At 39.8% G+C, this 17,960-nt stretch overlaps 1 protein-coding gene across 37 annotated transcripts in view; it reads right to left on the bottom strand.

Annotated features, from left to right (window-relative positions):
* THRB (thyroid hormone receptor beta) overlaps positions 1 to 17,960 on the bottom strand; it is a 360,916-nt gene that overhangs the window by 182,347 nt on the left and 160,609 nt on the right. Inside the window, exon 1 of one of the 37 annotated variants that reach the window (XM_008522165.2) lies at positions 8,695 to 9,455. The exons of 34 other annotated variants lie outside the window; for them this stretch is intronic. The gene's annotated coding sequence lies outside the window, so the exon portion shown is untranslated. Of the gene's footprint in view, positions 1 to 8,694; positions 9,456 to 17,960 lie in introns of those variants that run through there. 2 more of the 37 variants (XM_070577470.1, XM_070577452.1) reach the window with 2 other exon arrangements.

Raw genomic sequence — 17,960 nt, 5'->3', positions numbered from 1 at the left:
TTGTCTGCTCAGAGCTGACTAAGTTGGCCTCTAGGGACGGAGGCGGCTGTCTCACCAAATTTTCAAGGTGATCAGGAGAGCTGGTTTCATTTTTTCTAAGGCACAGTAAACGGTTTGACAACCGAGTGAAGAAAGAAAGTGTTAGGCTTAAACTCTCTGCTTCCAGGCTATTGCCTGCAGTCCTCGAATAGGCATGTTACTCTAACCCTGGAGATCATAAACATACATCCTTGTATCTTGTCACTGTGTAGAGCTTTGGGTGCTGGTGAAACTTCTAAAGAGAGCTAAAAGTCTATCTGCATGCAAATAGTTTTCCCTTTACTTTCTTAATTAACAAAATTTATTAATCAATTACAAGTTTGACAAGATTTAGTAATCAATTAAGGGTAGCACATTATTTGCTATGAGCCAATTAATTACTCTATCATATCCGGTTCTAAAAAAGATCATATTTTTAAAGCAAACCCTGATTATACATCACTCTCTTTTTCCTCATAATAAAGAATGGAAATCTCCTATGATAGTTCTTGATTGTTTTTATAAATATAACCAACAATAAATTATAAAATACTAATTTTGCTTTATTACTTGGCAATAATTTGTGATTAAACTAAACAAGTGTATACTCATTAATGTTGGCAAGCAAATTTTAATATCTTACACAGTGCCACATGCACATACATATTTCAGATAGTATTCGAAACCATGAACTATCTTTACGTTCACCGAAGAGAAAAACACGATAATGTCTGAGCTAAAGTTGATTTGTTTAGAACATAAAAGGAATACATGCTCATTGTAGAAAAAATTAAAAATTCGGAAAAGCATAGTAAAAAAATGACTGGTAATGTAACTATCCAGATCTCTCAATTTTTATTTCCTTTCTAGTTTTTCTATGCATCTGTTTTATATATAGTTGAAATTATATCATGAATTCCAATTTTTATCCTTTTCTACCCAACATTATAACCTAACCACTCTGCTATGCTATAATCTTTTCATAAATGGCACTTTTAATGACTTTAAATGGCCCACTATATAGATATAAGATTATATACTTAACATTCTCCTATTGAAAGATACTTGGTTCATTTTCAAATACAAATTAATGCCACCAATAACATTTCTGTGCCGAAATCTATTTCTGAATTCTGGGTTATTTCTTTAGGAAAAAATTTCAGAAGCATTGTAGAAGATTCTCAAATTACTGCTTCAAGGAGTATGAGCCTTTGGTGGGCTCTTGATACAATTGCAAATTGCTATGCCCCCAAACTTTTGCTTAAAGGATCCTTCAAGAATTTCCCTGTGACTTTGCTCTGGCTACGCTCAAAGTTTTTACTGGATTTAGTTGTCTTGAGCTAAAGTATAAAATATTGTCTCCAGAGTTTCCAGACCACTTGCCAATGGCCTGAGTTTCCACTGTTCACTGTAGTCAGGTTGGACTATGAGTACATATTGGCCACCACTGAAACAGCTTTTGTTGCCATTGCTGCCTCTTCTGTGAATTCTGCCCACCTGGCAAAGAAAGTGGGAAGCTGAGTTTTGAAGAAGTTGTAGGCTGTACGTTTTCAGGAAGGTAGCAGAAAGGATGCTTGATAGGACTGTAAAAGAAGCTGAGAACAGATGAGTGAGATAGCAAGGAGATAGGGTGCATTAAAACATAATGATAATATTAATAACAACAATAGTAAGTTTATTACAAATATAGGCATACCTACTATCAAAGTGCTGGCTTTAGAATTTGGGGTTCTATGAAAGAATTAGGGAACCTTAGAGTGTAGGATTAGGTTGTTACAGAGGTCATAAATCTCTTTGCAATGCCTTGTTTGCGGTCCCAGAATATGAAGTCACCATCGGCTACAGAACATCCCTATCTTTTGAAATGGAGAGCAGATAGTCTAATTAGGTAGAAACCATTCTGAAGTGAATGAAATCTTTGTTATAAAGCCAAATAGAGAAAAATAAATTTGAGGCATGTGGAATAGGTGTTCTTAAAAAGGAGAATGGCTGACTTTCATTAACAGGTAAATTATAACCTTTGCTCTTTTGTGTATATGTGTACTTACAACCTTACACTTACATCTTAAGACTCTTATTCATCTATGAATTCACCATAGGGTAATTATTTCCCTGGGGTAAAAACTCAATAAATATTTGAAGAATTTTAATTGAATGTATGTTTTCTTTCTATGAGTTACTTGAATTGGGGATTTTCCATGTCTTTGAATGAAAATTATCTATGTTTATGGAATAGGTTCATGCCTCCCTTTTGTTTTGTGTGTTGCTATCAACCAAAAGTTCTACAATTTTCCTTCCTGAGGAGGAAGGAAATGAACTGTCAATTTTCTTTGTCATTTAGGTCGCCACACCCCAGGTACTCAGGCCCCAAACAGAACCTTTGCACTTGCTGTTCCCTTTGTCTTGCTGGCTCCCTCTCCTTGGCTGGGAACAGCTAGAATGCTCCTTCATCAGAGATACCATCTCTGACCACACAGCTAACAGTTGCTTCTGCCTCCCTGCATTCGACGCTTTTTTGTTATTTTCCATCTTAGCCCCTTAGCCTTTTCATAGCACGCATTATAATTTGAAATCATTTCATTAATTTCCATATTTAAAAAATTTCAGTAATTTTTCAAACTTTTAAAATTCATAATGAGCAATGTTTTACTTTGATTCACGCCCTTACATACACACACAGCTGAAATGACAGTTTGATGAAATACACAATTAAGAATTATGGTAGAATGAAATCTAGTTTCTTCTTTCTATTCTAGTTTGTTCATTAAAGAAACAATCATGAAAGCTGTTTGTGACCCACTAAATTGTTCTCATAACCCACTAATGGGTACAACCAAAATTTAAAATATTGGGTTTTTATCTGTCTGTTTTCCTCTGCTTACAAAAAAGGTAAGCTACATGAGGTCAGAGAATATATATTTCTTATTCACTGGTATACAGTCAACAGTCAATTACTATTTTTTGAACAAATCAATACATAAAAAATGAATAAATTTGTGAACAAAGTTTTACTAAACTTATCTTCCTTATTTTGGCATATGTGTATGCTAAAGTAAAAATAATTATTGATGTCGAACGTCATTTCCTTTTCTGATAAAATGATTTTCAGAATCCAATCTAACGTGCAGGGATCCCAATAGGCATTTCATGGACGACATCAACATCACTGAATTGTTAGCAACTCACAGAATTTGAAAATACGTTTGAAGAATAGAACTTTTAGCTGAACTTTTATAATTTGTGGGCTGCATTATAAAATTGCTGTTTAAATAAACCGGAAACTCCACTCCCTTATTTAGTGCTGTTTTGGGTGGAAAAGGGGCAAGTGAGCAAACAAGTTAAAAAGGAAGTGAAGGAAGAAAACAAAGAAAAGCTTTCTCTTACACAGACGTCTGCCTGTGCTTTCTAACCGCTATTGAGCGCTGGGCAGACGAACGGGCTGCCACCCTGAATGAAAGCACTATATCACATTTCTATTCTACTTGCAGAAAGTTTTCCATGTGCTTATTGAAACTCTCTCTTTGTCAATCTGATATGCAATCAAGCTATTACTGTTTGATCTCTGTGACTTAAGGAAAAAAGAATTCTGTTCAGAGTGACAGACTTTTCATGTGATTTAAAAATTGTTGCCTCTCTATAAGAATTTTCCATGGTAGGACATTATTTATCAAGAATTTTTGCCTTTTAGAAATAAAATGATGTACTTTCACTTCCTTTTCTGAATGGGAAAGGAAAAGGGAAGAGAGAAGACCTTCCTGTATTCAAAATCTTTTTTCACATAAATAACTATTTGTTGTGAAACTTTAGTGACCACTCTTTTGCTCTAGAACAGTGCTTTTCAAACCTTGCTGTACTTCCGAATCACCTGGAGGGCTTCTTAAACAGATTGCTTGGCCCCACCTCTAGAGTTTCTTTCTCAGTAGGTGTCAGTTGAGGCCACAAAATTTGTATTTCTGATGAGTTTTCAGGTGATGCTGATGCTCCTGGTCTGAGCAAGACGTTTTGAGAGTCACTGCTCTGAAGCAATGATTCTCAACTGGAGGCAATTTTGTCCCCCTAGTGGACATTTGGCAGTGTCTAGAGACAAGTTTGATTGTCACGATTGGGTGTGGGGGGTTCACAACTGGCATCTAGTGGGTTGAGGTTAGGGATGCTGCTAAACATCCTGCAATGCACAGGACAGCCCCCCACAGCAAAGAATTATCCAGCCCAAAATATCAGTAGTGCGGAGGTTGAGAAACCCTGCTCTAAAGGAACTTGCTTTCTCATGGAGGCTCATTGTTTAATAAGTGTTTAAATAACAGGTAAAACAAGAGCTACTCATTTCAGAAGACTTCAACTAAAGTGGGATGATGTCACCGAAATTAAATTAATTGGGAGGTGTCTCAAGCAGATATCTACTGTCATCTTTCTCTGTGTCTGTCTGTCTCTCCCACATTCACATACATGTCCATAAGCTTATAAAACACCACACAGTCCAGACATTTACTCATCCAGAATGTAAATGAGGACCTGTGTATGGCAGAAGAGGGATGTGAAGCCAGTTGGGATGAGGAAACACTTTTATTCCCCAAGGGGCTATAATCACCTTATCCAAAGCAGATAAGATTCTGGACACATCATGACTGTGGAAAATATAAATATCAGGTCCCACATAATAATGGAGTTGGAAAGGACCTTGCTATTACCTAGTAGACTCAATGCTTCTCTTTAATATTGTTTATTAATGACAGAAGAACTTGCTTGGCATCTTGGCCAGGGCTTAAGCAAAATTAAGGAGTTAATGATTCTCTTAGGGACTTTCTTATCTCTTTCATAGACATTCACCCACTCTTCCAACCATCTATTTTTTAGAATTTCCAGAGCCCACGCTACAAAGAAAACCTGTTTTCAGATAAAAAAGACAGATATCTAACTATCAGGTATGACTTCCCCCCATCTTCTCCTAAGCCTCCTTTTACACCTGAGTCTCTATCTTAGAAATAGACCCCTTTCAGAGGTTGCCCATGGTGGAAATGTAAGAATTACTCTTTTTGCTCTTTTCTCATTCACCCCTGTATTATCCAGTCCATTTCTAAGTCTTGTGAATTATCCTTTCTAAATCTCTCTTCTGGACTTCTATCAATCCTTTTTACCTCTGGTTCACATCAACATTTCTCTTCTGGATCATAGAATAGCCTTTCAACTGATCTGCCAACCTCTGGACTTGCCCCCTCTTCATACTCCATCCCAAGTGAGCTCTCTATCACACATATCAGTCCATGTCATCCCACTGCTTAAAAAGCTTTCACTTGCTACTATTAGGTCCAAAGACCTTATGATGGCTTATAAGGCTTTCTATGCACAGGCCACTGCTTACTTCTCATATCTTGTTCCTCTTCTCTCCACTGCCCCCACCATCGCATTATGTTGCAACCATCTTGAACTTTTCTGGTTTCCATGAAAGTGTCATGCTCTCCCTTAATACCCTCCTTTGCATGTGCTGTTTACCCTGCCAAAAATACTTGAATAGTTACCCCTGCCTTCTGCCCCACATCCTACTATTTCAGGTCTCAGCTAAAATGGCACTTCCCCTAGGAAGCTTTCCTTGACCTTCCCACCCAAGTCAGGGGTAGGCACCCCACCCTTGTGTTCTCATGGCATCTTGTAAATCTCCTCATTCTAATGATCTTCTGTTGTAACTGTCTGCGTCCCCCAGTAGTCTGAAAGCACTAAGAAGGTAGGATCTCCCTGTCTTTTCCTCTTGTAGCATCATAGCTCCTGTACCTAGCACAGTACGTGGCACACAGTAAATATTGACTGTACTTCTTGATGGGAATTTAATAAAATATATTGTCCTGAGAATGAATTTAATGAAGCTGGTGAGGGAGATAAATTTTGAGAGGTACAAAATGAGTCTTCTCCAGGGGTCCTTGAAATCAAACCATGCTGCTGACATTTTCTACTTAAATGCTCACATTTGTGTGGCAGAATCATTATAAGAGCAAGCTCTCCTCTTAATTTTGAGAGCTGATATCCTGATATAGCCTTCAGGGATTTTCACATTCTTTTTCTCTATTGTACATCTAACAAGATGAAAGCATCATAGGATAGGAAGCCAGTGTGGCTCGACCATGATGAGCTAAGGGGAGAAGAATGGGAGTGAGATCAGTGAGGCTGGGCTGTGTCCCACAGGGCCCAGTAGGCCACGATGAGGAGCGAAAATTTTATTTTTAGCCCAATGGGAAACATTTAAAGAGTTTAAATTGTGGTAGTGACTTCATAACTCTAGCTGCTTTGGAGAAAATGGATTTGAGGATGGGACAAAAGTGGAAAGAGACTTGTTAATAGACTATTGAAGCGTTTCAGAGGGATGATGGTGGCTTGACCCACGATGATGGCAATGGAGATGGTGGGCGTGTGCAGACTCACATATATTTTGGAGACAGAAGATGGAGAAGTTGCTGAGAATTTGGATATGGGGGTGAGGGAAAGTGGAAGCAAGAATAATTTCCAGGCTTTTGAATTGAACAACTAGATGATTGGTGCTGCTATGTACTGAGGTAGGAAGACAGAAACTCCTGTTAACTTTCAAGATCCTGCTCAGTTCTCACCTCCTCCACGAAGGCTGTCATCAACTTCAACCCACAACCTTCTCTCTTTCCTCTCAACAACGTGGGAAGTCATTGCCTGCATCATTCATCCTTTTAAGAGTATGTGCTAAGTTTTCCAACCTGGCTGATGTTCCTTGAAGGTGAGGGACCCCTTTCACACCCAGCAATGCCTGGAACAGAGCTGCAGAAGTAGTAAGTACTGCACACACATATGCTGTTGGTGAATTAAATACAATTCACATTGCAGCAAATACTCTGGAGTTGCTCCCTGCAGCCGTCAGCTGCTAAGAATATCTTGTCACCCACAGGACTGAATGTTCATATTCTCTAGTGCATACCCCAATGGGACACTTAAAAAAGCCCATTACCAAAACGCTTTGAAAATTGTGTTCCTTTCTAGAATCTTAAAGATAGGCATTTAACTTCTATCATATACTCTATGATTATTTAGCATTATTCCTTTTCACTTGATACATAGTTACTTTTCTTGCCTGTTATTAAGTATTACCTTAAAATGCAACCTCATTTCCTCTTCTATTAAACAGAAATTCAGGATAAATTTCTCCTCATTGAAAACACATTTCATTTTCTACAATGTTCATTCACACCTTGGTTAGAATGCTTTTTTAAAAAACCTTCAAGATACCATAATATCACCTTTCACTTAATTTTAAAAGTTTTTTTTTAAAATATAAATCTGGTGCATATTTGGAGTTAGACATTTATTGTAACTTCCCACACAAAGCTGGAATGCTGTCTATAATATCCCTCACAGTCAAAAAGGAACATAATTACGAAGAACATATGCAGAGGCGGAAATTAGACTTTTTCTTGCTCTTCCTTTCAACTCATGATCTTCAAGAATTACTTAGAAAAGTTAATTTTTGTTCTTTACTACTCTAGTACTGGGACAGGCATTCTATACAGTCTTTGTCATTGAATTATCCGAACCACCTTGTGATGCATGTTACCTGCATTTCCCAGGGCAGTGAATGGATACTTAGCAGGATTAAATAACTTGCCTAAGGATGCACAGCTAGAAGCAGCACCATCTGCATCCAGATCCAGGTCTTGGTGAGTCTAAAGCTCAGGCAACCATTCATTCAGGCCCTAGTGATGGGGAAGTGAATCCCCGCATGAAAAACCCAGTTCCATTGCAGCACTTACCAAACTCCTTGAGAATTTGTCTTTAAACAATAAATCCTGAAAGTTTCGTTCATTGTCAGTCCTACCATTTAAAATAGGAGTTCTTTATATAGGCATCACAAGGTTCCATGGAATCTGTGATATTTGTGCCAGTTTTGCTTTATGTAAATTCATTTTCTGGAGAGTAAGTCTACAGTGTTTTTTTTCTTTTTTTAAATCAGATTGTCAAAGGGGACAGTTATTCCCTGTCCCAAAAGGATAAAAATTTTTTCTTTCCTGGGGAAATATAGAAAAAATAGTCTCCTTATTCCATACTTCAGTCCTTCTACTTAAGAATAGCCATAATCACTTCCTAAGTCTTTTCTTCTCCAGACTGAACAGTCTCAGTTCTTTCCACTTTTCTTGTGTAACCTGGACCATCTCCAAAGCCTCAGCCTCTATGGAACACACTCTGGTTGTTCCCTCAAGCATGACACTTGAGGAAACTCAATGTCACTCAAAGTATGGCACTAGGAACTCATTACAATTTTCTATTTACATCGTGTCTCCATTCAGTACTTTATTTAAGAATAAGAAGATAATTTATCTTTCTTTTACAAATCTTAAAACTTTTAAAGTTTAAAAAACACAGCATTATAATCTATATCCCTTTATTATCCTCCTCCCGCCCCACCACCCACCAAAAAAAGTTTGAAATTGAGGAGCTATATATTTTTTTGCCTTGTCTTTTAACTCCAATTCAAGATCTATGAGAAATGCTGGAAAAGTACATTTGTGCAATCTCACCCTCAGCAGTGATATATTAGAATTTTAAGGCAAGTTAGCCCTTGGAAGCCCACGCCCTGAATATGGACTGGTCTTGACCCACACATTGATTGTAACAAAATCTCCTTTGGCATTCACACAGAGAGCATCACAGGAGTGGTCTGACACTTACCCTGCTGTCCGACCCGCTTTCAGGACCTGCTGACATCTCCACACCCTCAGCACGAGCTGCTTTTACTCTACTTCCAAGGCAGGTAGAATGAAGACTTTCTAAGCAAATAAATTGCTTGGAACCCAAAGCCACGTCTTGCACTTATGTGGCTGAGTTATGCCAATTATACGCTCTTGAAATGCATCTTAGATGCCTGTGTTGACTGACGCTGGGCTGGCGTCATGACTGTATGGATTTTGCCACATAACGCGCTCCCCAGACAAAGAGCTCACAACTCCAGACTGTTCTCTCTACCTGGGATTCCACACCATGCTGCCCGGCCTGCTACCAGAAGCCAGTCTTGCAGCAGGAAGATGAGCAAAGCTTGTGGTAACCCAACCCCTCAGTGAAACGAGACTCCTATAACACCAGGAGGCTGCCTGGACAGCTAACACCTGACATGCTACCTTATCCATGTCTACAAGCCTTGTGATGATTAGGACTTTTACTCCCCTCCCAACTCCAGTTTGCTTCCACCCAGCCTGATCATCATAATTGCAGAGAGAAATCGTTCACTCCGCTAACTACACTGCTTAAAACCAGCACAGAGGACAGGAGTAATGTGGCTTGAAACAAAGCTTTTGATTCCCATATTTTTGAAGTTTCCTTAGGTTTGAAGCCATCAAGGTTTAGGCTTGTGAGGCTGAATTTCAAATGGCCTTTTTCTTAAAGGCAATATGCTGAAAAGGCCTCATATAGCAGCCCTTGTTTGGTGCTGGAGTGCCTAGCAATGAATTTAATTTGCCTTATTGCACTCTTCAGATAACATGTTTCTGCTGGTGTGCAAGGTCTGGAGGCTGTCCGCATGCCAAGGCAATGGCCCCTAAATGAAGTCTTACATAAGCTTGACAAATTATCTTCAGAGCGAAGTAATCTCAGTGGGCTATTATGGCCATGAAAATAACTGCTGGTGAACCACCAAAACAAAAGCTGGCTGAGCAAATACTTGAAAAAGCCTCAATCATATGGGGATTGTGCCAGTAACATTTTACCAGGAGATTTTTTTTAAGATACTGGCATATTTTCTTTTCTTTACTCCTTCCATTCTTTTCTCCTTCCACCCCTCCCCTCCTTCCTTTGGGCAGACATCACTCTGTTCTCTCTGTCTCTGTCTCTATCTTCCTCTTTTCCTCCCTCTTGCTCTCACCTGTCTGTCTCCCTTCTGCCTGTTCTAGTTCAGACACTTTATTTTATCGTCCACCCACCCCATACTCCTAGATTCCAAATATCTTGCCCTGCTAACTTTCATTTCACCTTGGATGATAGCCATAAAAATGGTCGATCACCTGTCTCCTCTATTTAACGATCCTTGACGGCTTCCCACTGGGGACAAGATAAAGCCTTATGCTTTAGTGAGTACACAAGACCCTCCAATGCAGCCCCGACTACCACATTCCACCAGTGCTATCTCCCGCATTCACATTTGCCACAGCGCACCTTAACACCTTAACACCTTCCGTTCCAAGCACACTGACACCTCCCAAACACTTGCCTCATCACAACTGAGAACTGGCCCTTCTGTTGGCTCCATTTCTCAAAGGGCTGAGCCTGTCTTTAAGGCCCAAGCCCCTCCCTTACTTCCTCAGGCAAAGTTAGTCACTTTCCTCCTCGGATTAACACTACATTGCAGACATTTTTGTCTCCCTCCTCAAATAGATTAAGAGTTCCTGGGGCAAAGGTGTTGCTGACTCACCCACCAGGCAGTTGCTTAATAAATGTTTGCTGAATGAAGTTTGTTTCTCTGCATTTCTCCTGGATGTTTCACAAGTTTGAAGAAGCAGCACAGTAACGTTTTTCGAAGAATGAATGTGTGAATTCAAACCCCATCTGTGACTTGAGCAAATTACTTAACCTCTTGGTGCCTCAGTTTCCCCATCTATAAAATGGAAATAATGTTGTGCAACTCTAGGATGGTTGTGAGGATTAGATGAGTTGCTATGTGTAATGTAGTTAGAATACTGCCTGGAAAATGCAAGGAGATACATGCTACATGAGTGTTTGGTGAATGTAACAGAGCAATTCTGATACCCGAAGGCTGCCTTGGCTGAGCTCGAGGGAGAAGTTTTCACACATTATCAGAACTGACTTGCTTTAGATGAGTAGATACTTTATTAGGAAAGTAAATGTCTGCCTCACTCCTCTAATCAAAAGGACAGATGCTAACACCAACAATAAAACTCCATTCCATGAGAAAACTAAAAGTGGGCTTATGCCACGTGCAGGGCTATTGCACGAGCTAAGGAGTTGGGTCTGGAAGGCATATAAGAAAACAACTTGTTAAGAAAATACAATTGTTAGACTATCATAAATGAGAAAGTACACATTGGTTTCAAACTCTTTAATAGGAAATATGTTTGTGTCTAGATGAGAAGTTAGAAAGAAGTCTAACATCATGCAATTCAACATGAAGTGGTGAGTAGAAGTCAAAGCTGAGAGACAACAGCCAGGGGGAAGTCCTGATTGCTTTGGCTTGCAGGTAAACCAAGAAGGAGGTTCTCTAGGCTGAAATTCTGCAAAAGATATTTCCACCTAAGTGAAATATATTTTCACTATATTTGGAAATTATAATTGAAATATATTTTCACTGCACGATCTAGCCCTGCAGATATCCTGGCTATATCTCTTGTCAGTGCCCTCCTGCACAAGCCTTAATGCTCCAGCTGTCCTGGCAATCCTGGAAGATTGAGGCTCCCCTCCATGCCTTTGTATGGCAGCTGGCTTGACTGGGATGCCCTCCCTCTGCTTCCTGTAACACTCACTTGGGTTATCACTCTTCCTGGGAGGACCTTCCTTGCTCTCTCCAAGCACCTTTGCTCTGGGCCTCAAAGCCCCCTGAACATAGATATTTCTCAAAGCACTTATCGTCCTGCATTACACTAGTATGCTCAGATCGTGAGCCTCCCTACGTCCCTGTTGCTTCCTCAATGCTCAGCACAGTGCCTGGAATAAAGTAGGGGCTCAATCAATGCTCATTATGGACTCATCGAACAGGCAGGCTGCCCTGTGTCTGTAGGGGCAAACTCATTGCCAGGTGCGTACAGCCGTGAGGCTGGGTCTCCCCTGTGCACCGTATATCAGGGCCATATCACTCAGAAGGAAATGTAAAACATTTCTTTTTATGGGGATATCACACTAAGGATATGGCTGAGGAATTTTCACATCTAACAAAGTGGGAATAATCACACAATTAGGCATCACGTCTCTGAGGAAGGAGAAATAGTTAGGGTTCCCAAAAAGGGTTAATAATATTGCATGTGTAGTAGCCTGAAGCAAGACTTTAAAAGTCTCTTCATGAACTTCAACAATTTTTATGACTCACTTATTTTAGGTGAAAATGCATATTAAAGCTACAATGAGACAGCACTACATATCCATCAGAATGACTAAAATTAAAAGGACTGACATTACCAAGTATTGGAGAGGATATGGAGCAACTCTCACACACTGCACTGTAAGTTTATATAACCACTTTGGAAAGCTGTTTGGGAGTCCTAATAAAGTTAAACATACACCTACCCTGTGACTAATATTTCTACTGCTAGCTATATATCCAAGAGAAATGCCTATGCTCACCAAAAGACAGCCCCAAACTGGAAACAATCCAAATGTCTATCAACAGGAGAACAAATAAACAAATTGTAGTACATTTACATAATCACTGACTTAGCAATAAAAAGAATGAAATACTGATGTATGCAACAATGTATGTGAATCTCCCAGACGTTATACTGAGCAAAAAGTGTCAAATACAAAAGAGTACATCTTATGCAATTTTATATATAAGAAGTTGAAGAACAGGCAAAAGACTGAATCAATGGTGGATGGAAGTCAGAATAGTGGTAACCCCTGTGGGAAGGGTTAGGTTCTGAGGCGGGGGGCATGATAAAACCTCTGGAATGCTGGTAATGTTTTATATTTCCTTCTGAGTGGTGGTTACGTGGGTGTACACAGATAGATCAATCACCAGAAGTCTAGATGAGTGGAAGGGACAAAACACTCCATCATTCATATGAAATTCAGATAATGGATCATACACACCCTCTTTGGTTCAAGGAAAGTGATCACCACTGAACAAGACCCAACAAACATCTCAGCTGAACTAGTATGGCTGTGGACAGAGCATTATGGTTAACTCAATTCATTCAAACAAGTAAGAGCAAGGATGTGCCCTTCCCAGGAGGTCATCCCTGTAGCATGACACCCTTTGGGGGCTGGGTGAATAAAGAGTTCAGCTGAACTCTCTATTACAGGATTTTCGCAACACAGAACTTTTCTCAGTCATAAACCTTCAATCAGTTCATCTTCTTGGGGTCACACTGTTTGAAAGCCACTTCATAAAAATAAAGTATGAAAACTTTATTTTAGAGATGAAGTTAAAACTCTCTGAAGAATGTAAGCATACTAAAGCCAGAAGAAGGAAAATAAAGTCTTTTCTAAAGTCTTTTTGCAAAGCTTTGCCAAAATGTGAAATAAGCCAAAGACCATCAGAAACCTCCAATCCCTGAAACCTACTGTGTCTGCCACACCTGCCTGATCAAAGGAAATAGACGCTCCAGGAAAATGCATTTTCCCTTCATTATCAAACAGGCCTTTGGCCCCAAACCTGAGTTGAACCTGACCACACCACATGGGCACCTGGAGAATTCCCATTACTCTTTCAGTGTTGCTCAACTGGGTGTTACAACATTTGGTGCAGGACAAATTGCTGGGTGTAGGACTGTCCCTTGTTCTGAAGATCCTAAAGTCTAGCAGCATCCCAGCCCTCCCATCACTGGACACAGTTTCTCACTAAGAATCACCACTGATGTTTTGGCTGAAGACTTAATTGGCATCTTGTTGACCTAATCCACCCTTCATCAGTGTTCTGACTGCTAAGTCTAGTCTTAAATAAAATAATAATAATAGTAAATGAGTCAACATTTGAAAAAACAGTGGATTTTGCTCAAAAGTCCAAATTTTCAGTTCCTTAAGAAGTGGCTCACTTTAAAGGTACCTCCCCAGCTTTCGCTGACATTTGAATTTTCAACCTGGACTTGAGGGCTAGCTATGCTGCAGGAAGGTCAAGTGGCCAGTTGCTGGTTTCCTTTCCCCTCTGTCCATTAAAGTAAGAAACTAGAGATGAGTTTGGGAAAAAAAATGAACTTTTGTAAAATATTGATTTAGAGGGGCTGGCTCCGTGGCCGAGTGGTTAAGTTCGCGCACTCCGCTGCGGCGGCCCAGGGTTCGGATCCTGGGCGCGGACATGGGACCGCTCATGAGACCACATTGAGGCAGCATCCCACATCCCACAACTAGAAGGACATGCAACTAAGATATACAACTGTGTACAGGGGGGGTTTGGGGAGATAAAGCAGAAAAAAAATTATCAATTTAGAGAGAAATAATCATATAAGTATAAATTTCACTTTGTCCCCTTAATCACTTAGGAAAATAAACCAGCATTAGAAGGTTGAACCCTTTTATCTTCAAATCAAAACCGTAGTTTCCATAGGTTCTGAGGATTTTTAAAAGTTCCTGGGAAAAGAGGGTAAATAGGTTAAGTATCATTTTTTTGTTGTTGCTAATCTAATCTATATGCACTGAATAACAAAGATTTTATTGTATTTGTCTTGGGCCAGGTCCAGCTTCCACCTCCGTCTTATGACCCCTCCTAGGGGTAATTAAAGTGCATAAAGTTTTTTAGAGCAACGCAACGAAGCTCCTGTCGTTGCCTGGAGCTCCAGGAAGGCAGCTTTTGTCTTTGGGTCTTCAGATCTTGGGCACAGCAGAATCTCTCCTCAGCTTTTCCTTTTGAACTGAAAGCTAATTGCTTCAGGGTATAGTTGCTCAGGGTACAAAGGAATATTATCGTAAATTGTTTTCTCTTCCATTGTTATTATCAAGGTTTTGACTCATCTAGAACATTCTACCGAAAGACATTTCTTGTTATGGGAGCTTGTATCTTCTACAGCTGAACAATATGTGGGTATAGTCTCACATTCACTTTATAGCCCTGCATCTAATCTATTCTAGAAAAGATCAAAGCCTCTATCTCCGTCTCTTCTTCCTAACATCCTGCCGCCGTTGCAATGCAAGCACTGTCTGGATACTATTTAATAGGTCAGTTCCAGGTTGGTACAGAGGTAGAACCATGAATGAATTTAGCCGTAAACACATTTCTCATGAGCATTGTGTTCATGCCCATTTATCTCCCATTCACTTCACTTCCTACTCCCTCCAAAACTTTTAAAAGAAGTCCTATTGGTGTCCCAGAATTCCATAAAATGATGCCATTCATTTGGAGGAGCATTAAGTGGCCCACAGATAAAGTTACTCTCATGTTCCTTGGCAAGTTGACTTGTTCTGACAAACTCAGGCCCCAGGCAACCACAGCTCTGAACCATATTTTTTTAGGATCCTGTTTTCTCTTTGCTTCTGGGGAACAGCATTTCTGCCCTTTAAAATGGCAACTGTTCCCCAAGCCAAGACTGGAGCTGTCAACAGCACTGTCTTATTTTTGAATGTTCTTAGGGTGGCAACAACAACAATCATGCAATGCAGATAGCCACGTGGAGTGCGAGGGCGTTGAGTATGGACTCAACCTTCTCCCATTTTACCGTGTGTAAGAATCCCCTGGGGATCTCGTTAAAGTGCAGATTCTGACTTACTAGATCTGGAGAGGGCCCTGGAATTCTGAGCTTCTAATGAGCTCCCAGGTGGTGCCAACGTTACTGGCCATAACCACATTTTGAGTGGTAAAAAAGATCATCTCTAGGAAATCTCCCATCTCCAGAATTCTATCATTCTGTGTGACCAGAAACCAATAACTGACATAAGCAAGGGCAGATACTCCTTCAGACCTCTGCTAGGATACTCCGGAAGTCATAGAACGAGCTGTAGAAATTTATCTTAATAGGAGGATTGAGAAATTAAGTCTGAGAGTCTATCACCAAATCACTTTAGAATCTTGCAGTGGATCAAAGTTACTATATACTAGTTCTTTCAAACGTATATTTAACTACTTTGTTCCTAGAATATCTCTACAAATGAACCCCTTTTACATCCCAGCTGGGTCTCTGATAATGTTTGGTGTAAAACACATCTAAGCTTATTTGTAACTTGCTACATAAAGCAGCTATCTTGAATCCTTATGTAAAGAAGAATTTTGCTAAATAAATAATTGCTACTCAATTTATCTGTTCTGTAAATACAAATGTTCCCGTGTAAGGTTTGCTTAAAGTGGAACATCTCTCTCTCGTTCCCTATCTGATAAATATGAAAAAAATAATTTGTATTCATAGCAAAGACAAAAATTCACAGATCCTTCCATCACATCCACTGTTTTTTAATTCTAAGTAAGTATGTGTACCACCGTGTATTTATGCTGATATTCAGCTCCTTGGTGTAGGTAAATTCTAAAAAAAATGGTGAAGTAGACTGAGTGGAAGTCAAAATGAGGCTTACATATGATCTTTTTTATGTATGATGTTTCTGCCTCTCTTGCCTACAGGCAGATGATTTTTTGCCATAATAATTGAGTGTTACTCACATACTATGTGCCAAATACTGTGCCAGGTGTTGGCATGGGGGGTAGGGGTGAGGATAGGGAAAGGGAAGGCAGAAGGAGGGATGGGTGAGAAGATGAATAATTCTAGCCTCTGCCCCAGCCAGGCTCAGTGGCGTGTGTGCGTGTGTGCGTGTGTGTGTGTGTGTGTGTGTGAGAGAGAGAGGGAGAGAGAGAGAGAGAGGCACCTGACTAAGTATTTACAACATAATAGACCTATAATAGAGATATCGATAAAGTCCAGTGCAGAACAGAGGCATCACCTGGTGCAGTCTTATGCAGTCTAAAAGTTTAGAGGAAAAATAAGCCATGCATGCCTAGGCAACTTTTCAGCAAGTTCAGGAATTCAATTTATTGCAAGTGCAGAAAGGAGTGAATGGTCAAGGACATGAAGGGGAGAGTTGAACCTGTCTGTGTCTCACATCAAAGTTCAAGCTCTCACTGCTGCAACAGACTGAGTCTTAAGAAATTCTTAACTTTTCCTAGGATTGGCTCCTTTATTTCCAAGTAAGTAAGTAATAATAATAATGATAGTAGCTACTGCTAACACTTACATCGCTCATCTATGTGCCAGGCACACACGATTCTAAGCATTTTACGTATATTAATTCATTTAATCTTCATAGGAACCCTATGAGGTATTAGCTCCACTTTATGGCTGAGAAAACAAGCAAAGGCAAGTTATAAATTCCTCACTGTTGTGTAGAGAAGATGTGACAAAACTAGGATTTGAACCTGGGAAATCTGGTCCTGGAGCCACTTTGCTATGCAAAGTGTGGTTTGTTGACGCAGCATCATAGGCCTCACTCAGGAGCTTTGTTAGGAATACACAGAATCTCAGACTCTGCCCTAGATCTCTTGATTTAGAATCAGTGTTTTTAACAAGATTCTCAGGTGGTTGTATGATTACTAAAACTTGAGATGCACTACTTGAAACATTATAGTATGTAACATCTGTTGATAAAACATCCCCCACCACCTTCCACCTTGGCCTGAACCCCCATTCTGACAAATTTCTATAATCCCTTCAGCCAATACCTCAGATACCACTCCTGTGGGCAGCTGACCTGCTTCAGTTTCACCCTATATTGACCTAAGTCAAAGGTAGGTAGGTCCTTTCTACAACAGATCTACTGGCATAAGTGTTTCAGCTTCTTTACTGAGGATCTGGGGGGTCATAGAGAGGAGTCACTTCACTAACTTCATAGCCTTTTGTCATCTCTCTGGCACTTTGTCTACTCTTGTTCATTCATTCCTTCTCTTTCCCTCTCTTTCTCCCTCTCCCTCTGCAATAATGACCAGAACTCTCCTCGTCTCCAGCAAAATAGTTCCCCGGTCACCCAGATCTCTTGGAAATTTTCTACCTCTGAGTACACTGGTCAAGGCATTTCCCCAAATAAACACAGTTGCCTTCCTTGGAGGAATTCTGTGGCTAATTGTTACTAGATATCATTGGCCGATCTTATTAGAGTTACTTCTTCTGTCGGAAGCTCTTTTTTATTGTGAAATATAATACATATACAGAAAACTGAATATATATTAACTTTTTACCTTCAAATTCTACTCTCTTTGAATTTTAATGGCAAAACAGTTGCTTTTCATTAACAACAAATTAAAGAAAAATACGAACCATATCATTTAGCAGAACAGCCATAATTCACAAATCCAAGATACAAATAAAGTG

Source organism: Equus przewalskii, chromosome 15 (assembly GCF_037783145.1).
Source record: "Equus przewalskii isolate Varuska chromosome 15, EquPr2, whole genome shotgun sequence".
Taxonomy (NCBI): Eukaryota; Metazoa; Chordata; class Mammalia; order Perissodactyla; family Equidae; genus Equus; species Equus przewalskii.
The sequence above is the reverse complement of the archived record's forward strand: the minus strand, read 5'-3'. Positions and strand labels throughout refer to the sequence as shown.